This window comes from Rhinoderma darwinii, chromosome 2, assembly GCF_050947455.1.
Source record: "Rhinoderma darwinii isolate aRhiDar2 chromosome 2, aRhiDar2.hap1, whole genome shotgun sequence".
Taxonomy (NCBI): domain Eukaryota; kingdom Metazoa; phylum Chordata; class Amphibia; order Anura; family Rhinodermatidae; genus Rhinoderma; species Rhinoderma darwinii.
The window spans coordinates 376,984,803-377,009,267 of NC_134688.1; positions in this window are offsets into that span (position 1 = coordinate 376,984,803).

Below are 24,465 nucleotides of genomic sequence, written 5' to 3' on the forward strand. Positions count from 1 at the left end.
TAGTTTCATAGTTAGTACGGTTGAAAAAAGACATATGTCCATCAAGTTCAACCAAGGGATAGGAAAAAGGGAAGGGATGAAACAAAAATTCTACACATTAACATAGGAGCTGATATTTTTTCGTTCTAGGAAATCATCTAAGCCGTTTTTAAAGCCATCTACTGTCCCTGCTGTGACCAGCTCCTGTGGTAGACTATTCCATAGATTCACTGTTCTCACAGTAAAGAAGTCTTGTCGCCTCTGCAGATTGAACCTTTTTTTTCTCCAGACAGAGGGAGTGCCCCCTTGTTTTTTTAGGGGGTTTTACATGGAACAGGTTTTTAGTATATTTCTTGTATGAGACATTTATATATTTATATATGTTAATCATGTCCCCCCTTAGTCATCTCATTTCGAACAAGTTTAATTCTTTTAATCTCTCATAATTTTATTCTCCTTGCCCCTTATTAGTATAGTTGCTCTTCTTTGTATTTTTCCATGCGCGGTCCCTGCTGTTCTCGCGATAACATCAGGGACCGCGCATGAGTGTTACGGGCTGTACAACAGGACAGCCCATACACGGCACGTCACAAGTGTCTTGTCATATACCCGGAAAAGAATTGAAGATCAACACAGCGGTAGAGAGTGACGTCACCCGTCGATTACCCCACGGCAGCATCTGGAAACGGGGCCAATTTGGAAAATGTAAGTATATTACAATTTTATTTACATGAATAAATTTCAAGCATTAACACATAGTCATTTTATCTTGGAAAACCCCTTTAAGCAGTGAGGTCCCCCTCCAAGATTATATGGCTATCACAGGACTGTCCAGGCTTACTATTGTAGCTACTGAGTTTCAGGTCAAATCTCCAAGTGTGCGCCTGAAGGGCCTACTCTGTTGAGCAGGGCCAGTGGTGCAATTTATTACGGACCGCAGAAGTACGCAGCAACCTTTTGGCACTCCAGCTGTTGTGGGACTACAACTCCCAGCATTTCCTGACAGCCAAAGACTTCATTTTTTAATAAAATAAAAAATATCTTATCCTACAGCTAAGCTAAATATGGCAGGCTTGGCTGTAGGTGCCTGCTCTCGTCAGATCGCAGAAGTTACTCAGATTGAATCCTTGCAAGTACCAGTTTGGGAGAGCTGGCTGCGAATCCGTGCCTGGTTTCATTGACTTCTGGAAATCTCCAAGGCTCACCAAAAATGGATTCTAACAGATCCAAGGTGATATAGATGCCGGAGTTATCATCAATTTGACCCCGGACTACCTGGGTGATACTATCCCAACAGGTAAGGTTGTCAGAGAGGTCTATGGCCCTATCTACCACTGGTAGACACTCTATCTAGCTTAAACTCTGAGTCGCAGTTAGGGTATGTGCACACGACCTATTTTCAGATGTAATTCAGGCGCTTTACGCCTCGAATTACGCCTGAAAAGATGGCTCCAATTCGTCTGCAAACATCTGCCCATTGCTTGCAATGGGTCTTACGATGTTCTGTGCAGACGAGCTGTCATTTTACGCGTCGCTGTCAAAAGACGGCATGTAAAATTACACCCGCGTCAAAGACGTGCAGGACACTTCTTGGGACGTTTTTGGAGCCGTTTTTCATTGACTCCAATGAAGAACAGCTCCAATTACGTCCGTAAAAGACGCAGCGAAAAACACAAGTACATGCATTAACGTCTGAAATTCAGGAGCTATTTTCGCCTGAAAAAGGCCCCGTAATTTCAGACGTAATTTGCGTTGTCGTGTGAACATACCCTTAATGCCTCTGTTAGTCAAAGTATGAGTCAATAGACTCTTTGGGGCCGAGCTGATTAAAAGTATAGAGAACTTCCCTAACAAGAAGGGATAATCATTACTGCAGTCATTTTAGGTAGTTTAATGTGGAAACTTCCTCTGACATCACAGAAGTCAATACCGAGGCAGACCAAGGTTCCCCAGATGGGGATTAAGAGGCTCCATAGCCCTTAACAAAGTCAATAAAGATGATCGTGCAGTCTAGGGCTCTGCGTTAAGTCGCAGTTCCCCCTGGAGGCGGTGATTCTGATTCCATTTCTGACACCAGAAAGACTAAACTCTGACACCAGATCCCTTCCTGTAGGGGGCGCCTCCATCTGTCATCTGAATCTGGCAAAGTATAACCTTTCCCCATTATTGTTCTGCTACAGGACGTAAGGGAAGACTAGATTTCTAACGTTAATCTGTTTTGCCTTAGTCCTAACAGCAGCACAAGCTTCCCGCCCTAATTAAGGTGACTACTTTATAATAAACACATGGTAGGAGGGGCTGGATGTCCTTATGTAGGGAGGAGACGCTAGTTAATTAGTTTGCTTAAATTACAAATTCCACTTCTCCTGCAAGTACACAGGGGCAGAAATACCCCATTATTGTGCTGCTGTTGTGCAACTTTCTAAATACTTTTTCTTAAAAATTATTTTTTATTTTTGAGATACAGCTGCTTTGTATTATGTATACAGAGCAGCTGTATCTAGCGCTGTTAGAGACACGCAGGACCCTATGTCACTGAACCCGTCAGTCCCACGGACCTGACAGATACAGGTTTCAGAGCATGATGCAGCTGCTCTGTATACAGAATACAAAGCAGCTGTATCTCAAAAAGAAAAAATTATTTTTTATAAAAAGTATATAGAAAGTTGCACAAAACACACTGATAGACATTTTTTTTTATTTTTAAAAAAAATCAATATGAATGATTTCAAAGGTGTGCATAGCCTATAAGTATTTTATCCTTTTTAAGGCTAATACATGAGACTTTGTAAATACAATCACATATTCTCTAGGATGGTGACTAGAGGGAAAAGAAAGTTGCAACTATGAAACTTTCAAAATTGACACCACTTTTACAAAGTGCACGGATCATAATAGTAGAACACATTTCCACACCAGTATTTTGTTTCTATGAAGTTCATAATTATCATGACATTTAACTATTGTTTATTTGCCTTTAGTGTTATTAAAAGAATGTGAGGAATTCCACTGATCATTGTTTGAGACTGGAAAAGGTTCAGTGGTTGCCATGATAATAGAAACCTAGCCTAAATGACTAATCGAAACTAGATTTATTAACCTTTGAGCGTGGGAAAGTGAAGATTAACTGCCTTCAAAGTAAGAAACAATCCTTCCGGGAACGATGGCTTTGAATTCTTGTGTTTTGGACAACGCATACTTTAAAAATGAAAACTGGTAGTTGCAGGTGAATCTCTTCTGCTACTGTATTTCTTACAATAGCATATATTGAGAAAAAGAGTCGTAGAGCTACATATCAAGTAGAAAATATATAGATTTTATTACATATAATATACACATATAACAAATTGATAAAAATATGGCGAAGTTTTAAAAAAAAGGAAAATTACATATGGATCACTCCAAGATAGCACATAACCACAAGGGTGATATGAACATTAGGATATGGACATAGATGGGTATAGATGATAGAGAGCGTGTACAAATATACAGTATAGTAGTAAATAGTTGCAAGAAACCACTGTCCATCAGATATAGATATCACTCTGATGTATCTATATAGATCCAAAAAGTCCAGAGAAATAACCCCTTTATCCAATGTATGTCCCATATATCCAGACAGCATCTCATGATGCTCTGAGGGAAAACGTCCAAAGAACCCAAATCCAATGTTCAATAAATGTACCGTGCGGCCGTCCCAAAGAACAAGAAACCATCCACTTTGAGTAACAAAACACAGGTATGCAGGGTATACAGGGCTGCTCCTCCGGGATCACCAGAAAGAGCCAAACACAGTACACTCACCCATGGTTAAAGGAGTAAATTCGTGATCCACATAAAGGAAAATAGCACCCCAACGCGCGTTTCGCTGTATCAGCTTCCTCAGGGGGTATAATCTAGGCTATGTCCTGTCCTCCTTATATAGTGTCCCCCGTCGCGCATAACAAGGAGAGAGAGGAAAAGAAATGAAGTTCCGGGTGTAGACTCTCATCAGTGGTCCACGGGCATGTGCGAGATTAGGTCAGAGGCCACAAAGCCTCGGTCACCTGTCGTCACGCCTCAGCTGCGCACGCGCGTCTCCAAAGACGCGTCTCCATGGAGATCGCGCAAGCGCATAACTGGCGTACTGACGAGAGGGGACCGAGACAAGTGCCCGACATCTCTGCTCATGCGCAGCCCCAAGATGAGGTCTGTATTATGTAAAATAAAAGTGTCTCTATTTCTGGGTGATGCTCCACTGATGGGACAGTTCAGACGGTACATTCAGGTCAGAGTTTATATACAGATAGTAGTATCTGCCCCCGATATTGAAATTAGTCATAAAAATAGTGAACATAAATTAGTAATAATGATAATAATAGATATATCCAGAAATACAAATAAAAATAAATATAAATAAAAATAAAAATGATAATAAAATTGACAAAAAAATATATATAAATAAAATGTAATAATAATAAGTAAATGGTGAATAATAATGAATCGTGAAAGAATAATAAATAAATTAAGACCGAGACCAATGCACTCGGATATAAAGATATAAAAATTAATATAAAAGGGGAGGGGGGAGGGGGTTGTGAGGTGCCAACAAAGTGGTAGAAATCACAAAAAGAAATAATGATAATAATAATGATGATAATATGACAGTACAATTAATATACTGATAAATACAGTGAAGAAGATGCTTAAAAAAGCAATATAAAAAGCATATAGTTACAGGTATAAATATGAATATAAATATAAAGGGAAATTTGCAGAAATTTATCCCTCAAGGAGAGGGAAAGAGGTAATATTACTCTGAGAAGAAGCACAATCCGACAGTGTTGCTTTACAACATAATTGATGTACAGTGTTAGGACACAATATTCATTTCTCATCCATCTGTCTCCTGTCGATCAATCGAGTAATCGTATTTTCATTTGTTTCAGTGAATTTACGACTGTCCAAAAGGAAAGATCCTCATTGGAAGAATACGACCAGATCTAAACGTGGACGCGGAGACACATAATTAATAACACTTACAGGTAGGACAAATGTACATTATAACATAAAATCGCCTAAAAAAACACCTAGTTTGCAGTGGGTAGATATGATTTATAGGAAAGCAGAAAAACTCAATTTTTCATTTAGACCAGAAGGGGTCATAGTACCGAGGGTAATAATCCATCTGCACTCTTTTTGTGCTAGAATCTTGATCGCATTTCCCCCTCTGACACCACAATGTACCATGTCTATGCCCCGCACCCAAAAAGTTTTGGGGTCACATCCATGGTATAATTTAAAGTGTTTTGGTATCATCTTTAGTAATGACAGATCGCTGACTCTTTCAGCAGCCAAGATATCTCTCACATGTTCACGGACGCGGACCCTAAGCTGTCTAGAAGTAAGGCCTACATAAACCTTTGAACATCCACATGTTGCGTAGTAGATGACATGGGTCGTACTGCATGAGATGTAGTGCAGGATATTAAACTGGCGTCCGTTTTTAACAGAAGTGAAAGAAGTTGTCCTTATTATGTTGGCGCATGCCACACAGTCACCGCAAGGGTAGCAGCCCTGAATAGGACCTCGTGTGGAGAAGGGATTGAGTTGTAGAGGCACATAGTGGCTCTTAACTAGTATATCTTTCAGATTTTTATTTCTTCTGGCCGTCATCTGAGGGTTAGTTTGTAGGGCCTTCGAGAAAGCAGGTTCTGTATGTAAAATCGGCCAATGTTTCTCTAGAATAGTTCTCATTGTTTGACACTGGTTGTTAAAAGTGGAAATGAATCTGATTAATCCTGCACTAAATCTTATTTTCTATTTTCGATTTTCTACTTGATATGTAGCTCTACGACTCTTTTTCTCAATATATGCTATGCTATAAGTGAGTCTGCTATTTTGTGATACTTTTGGGGGTGCTTTGAACTAATGTTGGTCGTACCTAACCATTTACCTGTTCCTGTGAGACATTTGTCTATAATTGTATTTCTTAGGGCATGACCACACATGGCGGAATTCCTCCGCAACTGTCCGCATCAATGCCGCACCTAATCCGGGTTGCGGATTACGGCTGCGGATCTGCACAAAATGTGCAGAAAATTGATGCGGACTAGCTGCTGCGGACTGCGGGAAAAGTGCTTCCCTTCTCCCTATCAGTGCAGGATAGAGAGAAGGGACAGCACTTTCCCTAGTGATAGTAAAAGAAATTCATACTTACCGCCCGTTGTCTTTATGACGCGTCCCTCCTTCGGCATCCAGCCCGACCTCCCTGGATGACGCGGCAGTCCATGTGACCGCTGCAGCCTGTGCTTGGCCTGTGATTGGCTGCAGCCGTCACTTACACTGAAACGTCATCCTGGGAGGCCGGACTGGAGACAGAAACAGGGAGTTCTCGGTAAGTACGAACTTCATTTTTTTTTACAGATACATGTATATTGGGATCGGTAGTCACTGTCCCGGGTGCAGAAACAGTTACTGCCGATCGCTTAACTCTTTCAGCACCCTGGACAGTGACTATTTACTGACGTCTCCTAGCAACGCTCCCGTCATTACGGGAGCCCCATTGACTTCCTCAGTCTGGCTGTAGACCTAGAAATACATAGGTCCAGCCAGAATGAAGAAATGTCAAGTTAAAAAAGCAAGACGCATCCGCAGCACACATAACATGTGCATGACAGCTGCGGACTTCATTGCGGAACTTTGAATCTCCATTGAAGTCAATGGAGAAATTCCGCCATGAGTCCGCCACTGCTCCGCAACAGACAGAGCATGCTGCGGACACCAAATTCCGCTCCGCAGCCTATGCTCCGCAGCGGAATTGTACGCATCGTGTAAACGAACACTGCTAAATTAAAGTGAAAGTCAATGGAGAAACGGCTCCGCTGCGGAATAACGCTGCGGAGTGTCCGCAGCGGAATTTAAGTGAAATTCCGCCATGTGTGAACCCGCCCTTACAATGCTCTGGATACTTTAATCAATAAACTGAAACACTAAGATTTTTTTGTAACATCATTAAAGTAACACTGAAAGTCACTATTTTTGTTCTGTACCAATTTAGATAATCTCTTAGAGAAGTCATTTTTACCATCAATACTATTGATCTGCTAACCTCAGAAGTTCACTTCTTGACTTAATCCAGAGCAAGAAATCATACTTGACTTGTACTGCCTATCTTACAGCTGACACACATTCTATCTATATATCCGTGTGTTTATAGATAGATAGACAAAAAGATAGATATCTTGTAAATTTGCTAGTATTTAACCCCTTAGTGACCAGCCTCTTTTAGGCCTTAATGACCAAGCATCACTTTTTCCATTTATGGACCGTGGCATCTAAGGAAACTTTGATCGCTACCGTGAGATCAGGAGCCTGACTGTCATCAGATAGCTGAGCACCCGCTCCAGCAAGTACGGAACTCCCGTGCAGGATTTAGACTAGGCCGCCGTGAAAACGCGATGGCCTATCCTAAGGATCCGTTAGTCACAGCCGTGAAAAGACGTATTGTGGTCACTAACAGGTTAATTGTAAATATTTGCAGCAGCTATGATAACAGACAGGGGCGTAGCTAAAGGCTCATGGGCCCTGATGCAAAAATTCTTACTGCCCCCCCCCCGCAAACTTCTCATGGCCGACGGTCCACAGCTTTCAGCTGCATCGCTGGGTCTCCTAAGTGACCCAACAATGCAGCACTAGCAGCCGGGGGCGTCACTAAGGCTGGGTTCACACACCCTATTTACGGACGTAATTCGGGTGTTTTAGCATTGAATTACGTCCGAAAATGCGTCTCAAAAGCGTTGGCAAACATCTGCCCATTCATTAGAATGGGTCTTACGATGTTCTGTGCCGACGGTCATTTTTTTTTTACGCCCCGCTGTCAAAAGGCGGCGCGTAAAAAAGACGCCCGCGTCAAAGAAGTGCCTGTCACTTCTTCAGACGTAAATGGAGCCGTTTTCCATGGACTCCATAGAAAAACAGCTCCAATTACGTCCGTAATGGACGCAGCGAAAGACGCCTGCACATGCCATTACGGCTGAAATTACGGTGCTGTTTTCTCCTGAAAACAGGACCGTAATTTCAGCCGTAACGGACGCTGCCGTGTGAACATACCCTCAGGGCTTAAAATGTCAGGGAAATAGCCCTAATACATATGTGTCCGCCCAAAAAAAAAGTGTGTATATGAGACAGCATAGCATATCTATAGCACTACGACCCTATAAACTATGGATAGGATTAGATACATTAGCTCAGCAGCCAGTATCACACATGATAGGATTAGATACAGTGGCTCAGAAGGCAGTATCACACATGATAGGATTAGATACAGTGGCCCAGCAGACAGTATCACACATGATAGGATTAGATACAGTGGCTCAGCAGACAGTACCACACATGATAGGATTAGATACAGTGGCTCAGAAGGCAGTATCACACATGATAGGATTAGATACAGTGGCTCAGCAGACAGTATCACACATGATCGGATTAGATATAGGGCCCAGCAGACAGTATCACACATGATCGGATTAGATATAGGGCCCAGCAGACAGTATCACACAAGATACGATTAGATACAGGGCCCAGCAGACAGTATCACACATGATTGGATTAGATACACAGCTCAGCAGACAGTATCACACATGATTGGATTAGATACACAGCTCAGCAGACAGTATCACACATGATAGGATTAGATACAGGGCTCAGCAGACAGTATCACACATGATTGGATTAGATACAGGGCCCAGCTCGCTGACATTGCGTCTCCAGCGCTGGACCCAGGATAGGTAAGAATAATAATTTTGCTTCTTTATGTGTTACTGATTATTTTTGTGTGTTTGTTTTTTTTTACAGGTTCGGTTGTTGGACTTCGGATACGAGGACTTCAATGACGGCGTTTTTTTTATTCTCAATAAAATTGTTAATGAGGGTTGTGTTTTTTTATTTCAATAAAATATTTTTTCTATGTGCTTGTATCTTTTTAAACTTTATTATCACCGCCTTAGTAATGGCCGCTGGCTGATTGACAACCTCCATTACTAAGGCGAGGCTTAATGTTAGCAGGTGCAGAGGCTACACTAACCCCCATTATTACCCTGGTACCCACCGCCACCAGGAGTACTGGGAAGAGCCGGGTACGAACCAGTACCCGACCATCTGTAGTGACGGGCAGGCACCAGGGCGGCCGCAGGCTGGTAGTATTAGGCTGTGGAAGGCCAAAAACATTGGCCCTTCCCACCCTGGTAATGCTGCCTGCTGCTGCTGTGTTGTATCTGGCTGGTTATGAAAATTGGGGGGGACCCCACATCGTTCTTTCCAATTATTTTATTTGTAATTTTTTTTTAAATGACGTGGGGTCCCCCCCATTTTTCATAACCAGCCAGATACAATAAAGCAGCAGCAGCCTAGCATCACCAGGGTAGGAAGGGCCACTGTTTTTGGCCTTTCCCCTCCTGATAATACCAGCCTGCGGCCACCCCAGTGGCCGACCATCACTACAGATGGTCAGGTACTGGATCGTACCCGGCTCTTCCCAGCACCCCTGGTGGCGGTGGGTACCGGGGTAATAAAGGGGGTTAGTGTTAGCCTCTGCATCGGCTAACACTAAGCCCCGCCTTAGCAATGGACGTCGTCAATCAGCCGGCGGCCATTACTAAGGCGGTAGTAATATAGTTTAAAAAAAAACAACAAAGACATAGAAAAAATATTTTGTTGAAATAAAAAATAAAAAACACACAACCCTCATTAACCATTTTATTGATAATTAAAAAAAAGCTGTCATCGAAGTAGTCCTGGAATCCGCCGTAGTCCGTCGACCGAACCTGTAAGAAAACACACAAAAAATTATTAGTAACACGTGTTTTAGGCTTAGATACAGGGCCCATGTGTGATACTGTCTGTGGGACCCTGTACAACGTAGGCTTAGATACAGGGTCCAGCAGACAGTAATCTTATACAGTATAAGATTACTGTGTGCTGGGGCCCTGTATCTAAACCTACAGTGTGGTAGGCTTATATACAGGGCCCATCAGACAGGATCACACATGGGCCATGTATCTAAGCCTACCATGTGATTGGCTTAGATACAGGGCCCAGCAGACAGGATCACGCATGGGCCATGTATCTAAGCCTACCATGTGATTGGCTTAGATACAGGGCCCAGCAGACAGGATCACGCATGGGCCATGTATCTAAGCCTACCATGTGATTGGCTTAGATACAGGGCCCAGCAGACAGGACAACACAATCTGTGATCCTGTCTCATGGGCCCCCTAAGCCTGCTACATCGTAGGCTTAGGGGCTGTGCAGTCCCTAAACATTGATGGCCTATCCTCAGGATAGGCCATCAATAGCTGATGTGTCTCTCGGGACCCGCAAATCAGCTGTTTTGAAGGGGCCGCAGCAGTCGTACGAGAGCTGCTTCCCCTTCATTTCACTACTCGCCCACACTGTGAATCGCCGACACGGATTCACAGTGTGACCGGAATAAAGTGACCGGAATGAAGGGGAGCAGCTCTCGTACGAGTGCTGCGGCCCCTTGAAAACAGCTGATTGGCGGGTCCCGGGAGTCGGACCCCGCCAGTCAGGGCTAACCTTACCTTCCTCTTCGGCCGCGGCGGGAGTTCTGTCGTCTCGATGCTGTGCGCGGCGCATAGCGCTGTGACATCATGCGCTGCGCACAGCGCTTGACGTCAGGACCTCCGCTGCGATCCGGAACCAGGAAGGTAAGTAAAGTATGTTACTATAGTAACAGGGGCCCGTGGCCCGAGTTACTATAGTAACTTTTTATTGATGTGGTGCGGGGGGCCGTGGGCCCCCTGGCTTTGGGGCCCGGTCGCAATTGCAACCGCTGCGACCCCTATAGCTACGCCAGTGATAACAGATGAAAGCCCTGACACTTATTGAAGCTGTTCGCACTTCCACTATTATAACAGGAAATCACAGCACGCAATGTAGCACCAATCAGCAGCTGAATTACCTTTAGCCCATTAGCTGCATATAAACAAAGCTTTGTCTCTGTGTATGTATGCAGTTGAAAATATTGCCCATGCTCTAATGCTAAACAATTGGCGAATCATCTATGTACAACCCTGCACAAAAGTGTTTTCGATAATGTTTATGAAACAGATTTTAATATTTAGAATGCAGATTTATTGTTTTTTATAGAACGGCTGAAGCTAAGCCACGGGTGGAGGAGGAGGCCGCATGACAGGGGGAAATAGGAAGGGGAGGAGCCTGAGTGTCACGAGGTCCAGGTTTGAGCGCCACTCTATCCGGAAGTCAAGAGAGGAGCAGTTGTGTCCTCTGCTCGCTCTGTCACCCGGTACTTCCCGCTTTCCCCTGCACTCATCCTGACATGGCTGACATCCAGGTAATACTGGAGCAGCTCCGTTCTATGGCCGGCGAGCGAGGGTCAGATTAGCTGAGGACTCAGCTCTTCGGTCTAGTCGGCGGCCCGGCTCGGCGTGGTTCACACGGTCCTGCGGGTGGGCCATTAATAGAAGGTGAGACGGGGAAGGAGGAGATTGCGGGGGGTTTACAGGACTGCTTTCCCCAGGGCGGTCAGCAGCGTCGTTTGAGGAGGTTGCGGCCGCCGTCCCGGTTCAGCACGGACGCCACTCCTAGGGTCCGCCGCAAGGTTGGGAACCCCTCTAGGGACCCTGGAGATCGGGGTGTTGGGCCCTCACCCGCAGGACCTGGTCTGGCAGGAATTCCTCTTCCCGGCTGGATCCAATGGTAGCAGGTGGGTTGGTCCCTATGAGGTGGGGGATGTCCCCTGGCTCCAGGTCGGTCTCTCCTGGATTTGCGGCGGGCTGGCCTGGTGATGCTCCTGTCGGGCGGCCCGCCTATTCGCAAGAAGGAAGTTCCAACACCTCCCAGTGGCCACGGTCGGTGGTTGTTTGGGGCAACGACGGTGGGTGGCACTCCACTGGCTCCAGGTCGGATGGACGACTGGCTTCCAAGGCTCCTACGTCATTGGCGGTTTTGTCTCAGGCGGTGGGTCACAGGAGTTGCTCTTCCGGTTTAACTTCATCGCAGGTTCCGGAAGGAGATGTGACCAGCGTGAGAGATGGCTGGATGATGTGGGTCTTCCGGCTGGTGGGATCACAGCTCCTGCGCAGCCCAGTGGGTCATTGTCTTCATCTTATCGATCCCTGCCATTTTTAGGACCATGGGGTTCGGAGGATGTTTCCGTGGGTGGCGGGGTGGTTGAGTCAGGTGTTAGTGGGGAAGGACTGTGCTGCAGTGCGTGGGTTTATTAGGCAGTTTGCGGGAGTTGCTGTCGCGGTGCGAGCGGATAGGATTGTCGGGGGATCCGTTACCGGTGGCTGCTTGGGAGGGGTTTAGGGGGCCACCGCTAGTGGCAGGGGGTGTCTACTCGCTAGCGGGTGTGTCGGGGGTTTGGGAATCAGGGGTTGCAGTGTCTGTTCAGACGAAAAAAGATGGGGAGGTTGATCGGGTTCGACTAGATGACAGGGCAAAGGGGGAGGTATATGTGTGTTTCGAGGGACAGTTGGGGGCTCATTTAAAACCAGAAGTTAAGGAGAAGATCTGGAAAGTCGAGATTGTTGAGATCTTTTCACTTCTCCCCTTGGAGAAGTTTAATTTAGACAAGCCTAAACAGATTGAAAGCAAGGAGGAGGAGGAGGAGAAGAGGAGGTGTCGGCTAATACCTCAGACATTCCCTAATTGGTTAGAGGTGTTCACCATTTTGGCTAGCGTTATTGGGGAGAAGGCGCTGGACAATTGCTCAGGCCTTTTTTGTTATATGGACGCCATTGGGGAGGATTACAGCGTCTATGGTGAGGTGACGTGGCTCAGATATGATAAGCAGTTTTTGGCAGTGGAAGGCGGTCCGCCCGAATATACGGTGGGATCAGAAAGATATTGGGATGTGGCTGCGGGTTATGGCCCTGGTCCGTTTTGGCAGGAAGTCCTTTCCAGGGGGGCCGGGGGTCCCGGCCAATATGGACAGCAAGGGGCAGGGGGACAGTCAGGAAATGCCTCTGTTGGCAATTTAATGAGGGACAGTGTAAGTTTGGTGCGGGCAGTAAATTTAAATATTCCTGTTCACTTTGTAACGGAGCGTAACATGGAGTGTCAAGAAAGGGGAGAGGAGGCGCAGCAGATAGCCATGGGGGTGATGCCAGTGAGGTTGAGAGAGATGCTACCGTATCTGAATAGGTACCTTGATAGGGAGAAGGCCTGTCTGTTAGAGCGGAGTTTTTGTGACAGTTTCCGTATCCCGCCCCCTCCTCATGTTGTTCCTCTTTCTTTGCGTAATTTAAAATCTGCGCAGAATTTCCCGATGTATGTGGCCGAGAAATTGGGTAAAGAGGTGGGGCTGGGTAGAATAGCGGGCCCCTTTTTGTCCCCTCCTTTTGTGGACATGGTAGTTTCCCCATTAGGTGTTGTCCGCAAAAAGAGCCCAATAAATTCTGTCTCATTCATCACCTGTGACATCCTATGGAGGTTTCAGTGAATGATGGGATTGATCCTGCGCTTTGTTCCGTGGTATATACTTTTTTTGATGCGGCGGTTGCTTTGGTTTGGCAATATGGACGTGGAGTCAGCTTTTCGTTTACTTCCGGTGCACCCTGATAGTATTCGGCTGTTGGGCTGTTACTGGGAGGGTTCGTATTTTGTGGACAGATGTCTTCCGATGGGCTGCTCCATTTCTTGCGCCTATTTTGAAGCCTTCAGTTAGTTCCTGGAATGGGTGATTCGTAAGGTGGCTGGAGTTGCCTCCATCATCCATTACCTGTATGATTTCCTTTGTGTGGGGCCTACATGATCACCTGTTTGCGGAAACCTCTTAGAAAGGGCAGAGTGGGTGGCTGGGCATTTTGGTGTACCCCTTGCGCCTGATAAAACGGAAGGTCCGATTCTAGTCTTGGTATTTTTGGGAATTACGATTGATTCGGAGAGCATGGAATGCCGGCTCCCCAGGAGAAATTGGACGATTTGAGGTCATTGGTAGGCAGGGCATGCCATTTGCGGAAGATTACGTTGCATGATTTGCAATATCTCCTGCGGAAGCTTAATTTCGCTTACTGAATTATGCCTATCGGTCGGTTTTTCCAGTAGGCGATTGGCGAGGATTACGGCGGGAGTGAGGGCTCCACATCATTTTATTCGATTGTCTTGGGAACATCGGGAGGATCTGAAGGTGTGATGGGACTTCCTGGGTTAATAAAACAATGGGAGGTCAATTATCATGTCACTGGTGGTTGAGAACGTTGATTGGGATTTATTCATGGACGCGTCTGGGAGTGTGGGTTTTGGGGCCTATTGCGAGGACCAGTGGTGTGTGGGTCAATGGCCTTCTAAGTGGTTGGAGGTTGGCTTGGTGTGTAACCTAGCCTTTTTGGAATTGTTCCCTATCATGGTAGCTGTGTCTATTCTGCGGGAACGATTTAGAAATAAGAAGGTGCGTTTCCATTGTAGCAACATGGGGGTGGTAATGGCAATTAACAATGTTTTGGCGTCCTCTCCCCCGGTTGTCTGTTTGTTGCGGCATTTGGGTTACTGCTGTTCACATCCTGGGAGTGGACAACTCAATTACGGTCTCTTTCTCGCTTACAGTGAGATCGGTTTCGGCAGCTGGTTACGGAGGCAGATGCGATGGTTCTTCATTTGGCACAAGGGATGTGGACCGCTTATGAGGCAGCGTGGCGAGATTGGGAGGCTTGGTTGAATGTTTTGGATGGAGTTGTCTCGTATGGGGATGAAGTGGTGGCTTTGTTGGCATTCTTGGGTCATTTGTCGGCTGCGGGTTGGTCGATTGCGAAGGTTAATTGCTTTGTGGCAGGGTTCTTGGAGTTGGTTAAAATTGGTGGGGGAGGGATTCATACTGGTGATGGTCCCAGATTATACATTATGGGGATCTGGCTTATATGGGCTCCTGCTGGGTGGGCTCCCAGGGAGCAAAATGGAAATACTTCTGCCATCTGCGGTTTGCATGGTGCCCCTGAGCCTGTGGTAGGATGGCTTGGGGTAAAATAAAGATATGTGCAGAGTGGCGCCAGATCCTTCTTATTAGCTCCAAGGACCTTCCCAATTTTTTTGACATGGGGTGTATGATTTTTCCCGTGAATGGTCTTTGTATGGGGGGTTTGTGTGAAAAGGTAATTAAGTTATTGCTATTTATTTTGTATTTGCTGGTATTTATTATTAAGTTGTTTTTATGTTGCTTTTTTTAAATAAAATGGCTGCTGTGGCCAATTCATTCCAGCTCTAAGTCTCTGTGTCATCATTATTTTAGAAAAGATAAGGGTATATCAAGGGAAGTTGGGGTTGCCACAGTAATTTAATGGTTTAAGGGTTACAGAACCGCACTCTGTTTATCCCCGGTCAAGCTATATCGCATCTGTTTCCTGTACAATTACTACAATCTATGGTAAATTTATGTTTTTTGTATATGAATAACATTCAAATTCACTATGTATAATGCATCTCATGATGCTACTATCTTATCTTAAAATCACTTTAGAATCTAGGGTATTGTATGTGGTTGGGATTAAAGTATTCACTTTGCTATAGCAACAGCGTTAAAGGGGTTTTCCCATGAGAGACATTTATGATGTATCCACAGGATATGCCATAAATGTCAGATAGATGCGGGTCCCCTTTAAAGATTTTATGCAGAGCACAATATTAAAATAATTTAAGAGAAAAATGCAATCTGTATTAGACTATAAGCCTCAGAGCATACCTGGATGCCTGTTCTCTAGTCTAGCGTAGTCAGAACTTGGATGACGTCACGAAGGCTCACGTCGGCCCACGGATGATTACTGGTTCATGGGTAAATTATAAAAATTGGGACATAGAGCACAGTTCTAATAATCTTGCTTTTTAAAGTTTGACATACGTAAATTTGAATATACTTGTCACAATGTACCAGATCAGGATTATTTGGGGACCATCTGTCATTTGTATCACTTGTCGAAAGCAGTTGAAAAAGCTGGCATCCGTGACATTTTGAAAAAACGGACTGAGGTTTTCCGTCTATCGGGTGTGACAAAGATTTTAGATATATCTTTTCTTCAATAGGATTACACTATGGCTTTTAGCTGCTAGCGCAATCCTGGCGGTAGTCACAGTGACGGATGTGGAACTTTAATTGACTGTTCAGTCAGTGGACTATGCAGTCCCTTAAAATTGTTCACACTATGAACTTGAGGGAATCTTCTGACAGCCTATTTATTTGACAATTTTCGGGAGCTAAATACTGATATAATGATTAGATACATAAATCTCATAATGTGACCTACCAGCCATTTCGTAGGTTTGGGTGCTTCTATAGAAATTGATCTAAGGGTATCTCCAAATGCTAAAACTCCTGTTAACCCCAAGCTCGGACCCACTCCTCACTATCAAGTCTCACTGGGAAACTGAATTATCACGACCAATTTCAAATTACCAATGGGAATCAGCTCTAAATATGGTCCCCAAACACTCTAAAAGCATTAATCACATTGAAAATGCGAAAAAAATATTCTATAGATGGCATTACACCCCGCTAAGATTATCACAATTCTTTTCTGATGTTTCACCTACATGTTGGACTTGTGGTTTGCAGGAGGGGTCTTTCTTCCACATGTGGTGGAATTGTAAAAATGCTCAATCATTATGGAATATAGTATTCAAACTTCTCTCTGACCTATTTGGGTTACATATAGACCCAGATCCAGGGCTAGCTCTATTATCGATTGACCTTGCTTCTTACCCAAGAGAATTCCAGACAGTCATGCAACATGTTCTCATTGCTGCAAGACAAATTATTTCCTCCACGTGGAAAGAGAACCCCTCCATATCTGTATCTCACCTGATAAAAAGAATCAATGATAACTGTTGGTACGAAGGTATGTCCGCTTCCGCTTTTCACAAAACAGATGTTTTTCTCAATAATTGGGACATATGGCTCTCAAGTGCTCATAAATGCTCAATGTTACCATATAACATACCTCTATCCCCGTAAACAATCACGCAGTCTGACCTGGTCTCCAAACTCTCATTCAAGTTCAATCTTTTGACCTTATACAATATGACAGCGAGTTGTCACGAGTAACTGTATTTTCTTTTTTTTCTTTTGTACCTACTTTAGTTTTCTTGTTTAAATTTTTTTCTTTTTTTATATTTCTATTGTTTTGATTCATGGATACTGTTCTGACTGTACTATGTACTGCAACTGATATAAGTGTACAAATGTGTACAAATGTGTACAAATGCTTTATATTGAAAACAATAAAAATATAATGTTTAAAAAAAATAAATAAGAAATTGATCAGTTACTTAGGTCTTAAAGGGGTTTTCCGAGTTAAACTTTTATCTGGGCACTATATCGTATCTAGTCTCTACCCCACACTTTGTAATTTGCTTACTGTTTTTTTTTTTCAAAGTTCCTAGTTTCTCCGCTCTTGCCGTTTGTCATGTGACCTCTAACATCACGTTTCCATCAGCCTAGAGTGACATCCTGTATACCGGTCACATGGGCTAGAAGCCGATGGTCCCAGTCCAGTATATGATACGTAATTAGGAATGTCTCGTTGCGGGGGCATGTATTTTCACAGTGGGGAGCGTGCAAGGCATTATGAGACATGTAGTCTCTGCATGAAGGTGAGTAAACAAACGTTCCAAGCAATTAAAACAAATGTCCTGGGATCGTGATTTTTTTTAATACAAATAGTCTCATTATGTTGGCTACAGTGGGGGAACTTGTTTTTTTTTTTCGGGGGGGGGGGGGACACATTTAAACTCCTTGCTCCAATTTGTGGACATAAAATCAGCAGAAAAATACAGTAGTGGGCAAGTGTAAGGCTATGTTCACATGCTAAAGTTTTTAGGAGGCATTTTTTTACGCGCCGTTTTTTCAAATTGCCGCATGAAAAAACACCCCGTCTGAAGAAAACGCAGTTTTTCCCTTTGAAAAAAATGGGCAGATGTTTGGAGGTGTTCAGCATCCGTTTCTTCAGGCATTTTTCGAGGCGTTTACCCCCCGAAAAACGCCTGAAATGACTGCGTGTGAACATACCCTAAGAGATTCTAAGGCTATGTTCACACACTAAAGAAAAATCGGCTGTAAAATACGGAGCTGTTTTCAAGGGAAAATAACATCTGATTTTCAGCCGTTTTTAAAACATCAAACATTTTTCGATGCGTTTTTTGGAGCCGTTTTTGAAGCTGTTTTTCTATTTAGACAATGAAGAATGGCTCCAAAAACAGCTCAAGAAGTGACATGCACTTTTTTTTACGAGGCGTTTTTTTATGCGCCGTGTTTTCAAACAACCGTGTATGAAAAACGCCCCATCTGAACAAAACGCAGTTCTTCCCATTGAAATCAATGGGCAGATGTTTGGAGGAGCTTAGCTTCCGTTTTTTCGAGGCGTTTACGCCCCCCTAAAAAACGCCTAAAAACACAGCGTGTGAATATAGCCTTACAAATGTCATCCACGTGCTACTGACATTTTCAGCGCAGAAAATGAACTACAGTACACAGTTTAAAATCTACAGCTTGTCAATTCCTGTTGCAAAGTAACCACGGATTTGTTGTGGGGGGGGGGGGAGTAAAATTTATTTTTAGCATCTTTTTTTTTCTAAGCACCATTAATCAATGACTCTTATCTTGTATTTGCTTCCATACATCAGATATTGTAAACTCCACCAAGCTCCTATGACATAGATGTAGGGTGTGGACAGAACACCCCTGTGTAAATAATTGCATTTGTTTTTAATGTATCCCATGCAATTATTTGGTGTGATGTTCCTTTAAGGGATGGGTTATTTGTGTGTTTTTTTCCATAGGACAGCCTGAAGTTTAGCAGTTAGGCCCCATGCACACGACCGTAAAAAAAACAATGTAATTGTGGACAGCAATACGGTCCGCAATTACGAACCCGCTGGGTTCTATTGGCCGCGGACACTTTTCCGTATTGCTACGGAAGGGTGTCCAACTGTCCGTGTCGTAGAACCGTGCCGGGAATTATGGAGCATGTCCTACTTTTCGTTTTTTACGGGCCAAGCTCCCATACTTTGTATGGGAGCATGGCCCAAAAATGTGGCCCACGGCAGTCAGCGGCCGGCCTTGCTCGCAATTGTGGGCCGTGATTACGGGCACGGCCATGTGCATGAGGCCTTAGAAAGTGACAGACATGTGGGCAGTGTGTAGCATGCTGCTCTTCAGTATAGCGATGTATTGTCACTTTGCGTTGGAGTAGTGTGCACTATTCCTAGTGATAATGTTTCTTATGTTAGTTACACTGTTGTCTGGTTGCTTTCAGTTGCAAGTAACTGGTATAGCCGCAACATGGTGGAGGGGCGACATACCCTGGGCACCATGTTCTTGGGACAGTCATGCAGGGTCAGCGTGACCAGGGAGCCCAGCATTCAACGTGATACGCACTGTAAGTGCGCCACGCAATTTAGTTGGTGCGGTTTAGTAACCAGATATAACAAGCGGGTTCCCATCAGATGTGCATTGGGGTGTTGGTGAATGGCAACAGTGGTTATGTGGAGAGCTGCTGTATGGACTTCTACGTGCTTGGAGTAGATCAGCAGCCAGAAGGAACTTTGGGGACCAAAGTTCCCGTGCGTCACCGAGAGCCAAGTAGAAAGTGGCTGGTGAGACCTGGAGAGTGAATGGGCTAAGAGAGACTCAAGTACCAAGTCCTACAATCCGGTGACTGCCACCAACCAGACCATCAGGACTTGGTTGTAACCGAGAGACTATGCCTGAGAACTGCACATAGTTTAACCACCAAGCTTGTGACCTAAAAAGTGAGTAAGGTTCGGTTCCGTTGCACTTCATCCCGGTCTCCTGCTCCATTATATTCTGCGCCATTCCTTTCAGGGTGGTTCAAAGCCCAAACCCCTCACCTTACCACTGACTTGGTAACATTACTTAGGCACCAACAAGTCACCAACACTACGGCTTATGTTCAAGCATTTTGGATATAATTTCATTGTTTTTATTTGAGGTAGGGACTATTTCTGTTGTCAGATGTAGTCATTTACAGAATGACTAAAAGAATCAAAAGACATTTGATAGCATGACCAATATGAATAAAACAAAAGACCTGGGGATTGTATGGATATTGTATAGTGTTTAACAGCCTGAACGGTTCTGGCCCAGCTGTCATTGCATACCTTGGCTGTTCACCAAAATGAGTTATAACATGTATAGATTTACGCGTAACAACAAGAATATAATGATTCATACAGCAACCTCTCATTCAATGCATGAGTCATTGCCTCGGTCCTTGTGGCACACATATTTCCTAAGTACCAAGTCTTTTCATTTATTTCAGGTAGGATTAAATGACTTTAAAGAGAAACTAAACCTCAAAAACATAAAGAAAAAAAATATACATACATAAAAAAAAGTCCTATATGGCTGGGTTTCCACAGGACGTATTTATTGTATTCTTATAGAAGTTTTGTTGCAGTTCTAAAGTGCTTCTATAGCTTCGAGAAACGCATGCATTTTACTGCGATGTGCAGTTATTTTGCAATGCGGTTTTTGACTTTGCGGCTGTTATAGGTAAAGCAAATGGCTGAAATCCGTATCGCAAAACCACTGTAAAACGAAAGCATTTTTGAAAAAATTAGTTTTTCATAGCATTTACAAAGCAATTCAAAACTGCAACAAAACTGCAATAAAAACATTGTAAGGCCGTGTTACCACGTAGTGTAAATGCTGCGGAATTTCCGCAATGGAACTGTGTGCGGAAATGCCGCAGCATTTACAGTAGCAGCAAAGTGGAAGAGATTTAGAAAATCTCATGCCCACACTGCAGAGAAAAACTGCAGCGTAGACGCTAATAAGTTGATTTGCGGTGCGGAATTTAATTCTGCGCTTTTGTTGATTTTCCTTTGCAGGTTTTCCCCATTGAATTCAATGGGAATGCAAAACCTGCAACAGAAAGCCAAGTGTTGCGACTTTTGCGGCATATTCGCAGCGATTATGTGGCAAAAATTGCCCTCCTTCCTGCAGTCCGGCCTCCTGGTATGACGTTGCATCCCATGTGACTGCTGCAGCCAATCACAGGCTGCAGTGTCACTTGGCCTGCAACGTCATCCAGGGAAGCCGGAGCGGACGTCAGAGGAGGGAGGGGTAAGTATGAACGTCTTTCTTCCGCAGAGGAAATTATGTACGAAAAACTGTGATTTTTCAGACGGAATGTACTGCGGGTTCCAGGTCGGATACGTTGCGTGGTTTTATAAAAAATACACATAATACTGCTCTGATACATTGTGTGTATCTATCATATACTATCTGGGCAACATAGTCTGTGGTCATCATTGCAGCTCCGTCACCCAGCTTTCCCAGGGCCCTGAACCACAAGTCGACCTAGCTATATGGGGGGATTTATCAGTACATAACTAGGGAAATTTGGAATTCAGTAGTCTGGGCAAGCTGGGTAACAACCCCGGTGGAAATGTAATGGAGGCAACACTTGGTACATAGATTCTATACATATTATGTACACAATACTCCCCATATAATATTACTCAGTAGCTATACTTACTGTAAATATAGTATCAGGACAACAGTGAGTATACTACATTCCCATTTTGGTTTCCAGCAGACATCCAAATTGTTGTTACCCACCTTTACAAAACTCCTGAATGACAAATCTGCCTTATTTTGCAGCAGTAAAGAAAAGGGGGAATTATCTCTGCATAACTAAGCAGATTTGTCATTCAGCAGTCTAGGGGAGTTTGGTGACTTCGCTGTAGTGCAGTAATTGAGACCCTAATTGACTGTGTAAAAATTGCTCACCTGATGCCATAAAGGGATGGACATACCATTGGTGCAACCTGTGAAGCTCCACAGGGGCCCAGTAGATAAGGGGCCCACTGTCACTTTAAAAGCGGCTTTGTACTGTCTGTTGGATTGCATGTAAGAGACTGAGCTAATGTCAATGGCTCAATATTACTGATGGATTATTATAGAGATATAAGGGAGGGTAATGTATGATGAAATATTAGAGAGTAAGGGGACCATATATAGTTCTTGAATGGGGCCCTCTATATAGTATTTCAACCAGTGGTGTAGCTATAGAGGTCGCAGGGCCCGCGTTGCCACAAAGTGCTGACCGCGCTGGTCCCGCTTCCAACTGAATCTGCGTTCGCAGGATGCACATTCAGTTGGGTTCAATGCTGGAGCCTTGCTCCAGCACCACTGTGCCACGAGCGGCTCGGCGCAGGCAGGCGCGATGTAGAGACGTAATCGCACCTGTCTGCGGCGAGTCACTCATAGCACAGTGCAGAGGAGGAGAAGGATCCTTCACCCATCATGGGAACAGGGATAGGTAAGTAATTATGTTATTATTTTTCTATTAGGGACATACATTTGGGGGCATTATACTGGGTATGGGAGGGGGGCTCATATGGTAGCTGCTGAGGGGGCATTAAACTGTATAGAACAGCTATGGGGGGCATTATACTGTATGGGGGCATTATACTGTATGTGGCAGCTATGGGGGCATTATACTGCATGGGGCATTATACTATATGTGGCAGCTATGGAGGGCATTATACTGTATGGGGGCGTTATACTGTATGGGGGCATTATACTGTATGGGCAGCTGTGGGGGGGGGGCATTATACTGTATGGGGCAGCTCTAGGGGGCATTATACTGTATGGGGCATTATACTGTATGGGACAGCTATGGGGGGTATTATGCTGTATGGGGCAACTATGGGGGCCATTATACTGTTTGGAGGCATTATACTGTATGGAGCAGCTATGGGGGCATTATACTGTAAGGGGGGCATTATACTGTATGGGACAGCTATGGGGGCATTATACTGTATGGGGCAGCTATGGGGGCATTATACTGTATGGGGCATTATACTGTATGGGACAGCTATGGGGGGTATTATGCTGTATTGGGCAGCTATGGGGGCTATTATACTGTTTAGAGGCATTATACTGTATGGGGCAGCTATGGGGTCATTATACTGTAAGGGGGGCATTATACTGTATGGGACAGCTATGGGGGCATTATACTGTATGGGGCAGCTATGGGGGCATTATACTGCGTGGGACATTATACTGTATGTGGCAGCTATGGAGGGCATTATACTATATGGGGGGCATTATACGGTATGGGGGCATTATACTGTATGGGGCAGCTATGGGGGGCATTATACTGTATGGTGGCATTATACTGTATGGGAGGGTATTATACTGTGTGGGGGCAGCTATGGGGAGCATTATACTGTGTGGGAGGCAGCTATGGGGGCATTATACTGTGAGGGCATTCATGGGGTATGTCGGGCAAGGCAGCTGGGCATAGGCTTGCACAGGAGTCTTGTGGTGTTGGGGAGGTGTAGGGGGGCCCAAGCTGAATTCTTGCACCAGGGCCCAAGAGGAGGCCGTACTGCAGACAGAAAACAAATAGGGTATGTGCACACACACTATTTACGTCCGTAATTGACGGACGTATTTCGGCCGCAAGTACCGGGCTCCTAGCATCATAGTTATGTACGATGCTAGGAGTCCCTGCCTCGCTGCAGGACAACTGTCCCGTACTGTAATCATGTTTACAGTACGGGACAGTTGTCCTGCAGCGAGGCAGGGACTCCTAGCATCGTACATAAGTATGATGCTAGGAGCCCGGCACCTTGCACTGTGTTCGGTCCGGGACTTGCGGCCGAAATACGTCCGTCAATTACGGACGTAATTAGTGTGTGTGCACATACCCATATAGGAAGGCCTCCATGACTAAGCTACGGGGGAGAGAATAACAGGGTTGGGTTATTGGCCCTTAGTAACTGGAGGGGTTAAAGAGAGGGCTAGTAGCGGGGTTTGGGGAGGGGTCTTTAGTGGGCTGTACTTACCTTCCCGCTGTCTTCACAGTTACTGCGCGTTGGGACAAAGAAGCAGCAACACGTTCCTTGCCATTGAATCGAAGGATGACATCTTGGAGCGAATACGAGCGGCGGCATCCTCACACGCCCCCGGATGGCTGGGTTAGCAAGTAGCAGTGCTACTATCCGGCCGGGTCCCTATGTTGTCCCCTGGGTCGCAGCAAGTCCAGGACGGTGGTACGAACTGGTCAGATGGATCGCTGGCTCCCACACCTCTGGAGCCAGCAGCGGTTCGATCTGGACGCTCTCGGGGGAAGGGTGTTGTACGCAGTGAGCCCATCTCCCCGCCTGGGCCTAGTTATGCCTACAATGCAGGCGTGATGCACAGCACCCCCTGCTCGCGGCCACCCACCCGTTTGAGCCTGGAAGTTGTCCCGCTGGTGCGCCGCAGCAGGAGGAGCCCATCCGTGGACCCTCCAGGCCGGACTTCTGGGTGGATTGCCCTGCTCTGAGGTCCGGTCCCAGGAGGAATTCCAGAACACAGCGGCGCCCGGCGGTCGGAGAAGAAGTGAGGACTTCACTCCCGGTCTCCCCTCCTCCATTTCCTAGTAATGCCGGACTGAGTTCGGCGGCCCCGCATAGCGATTTTCCAGCCAGGGGGCTGGCTGCCCTGCTTGATGAGGACTT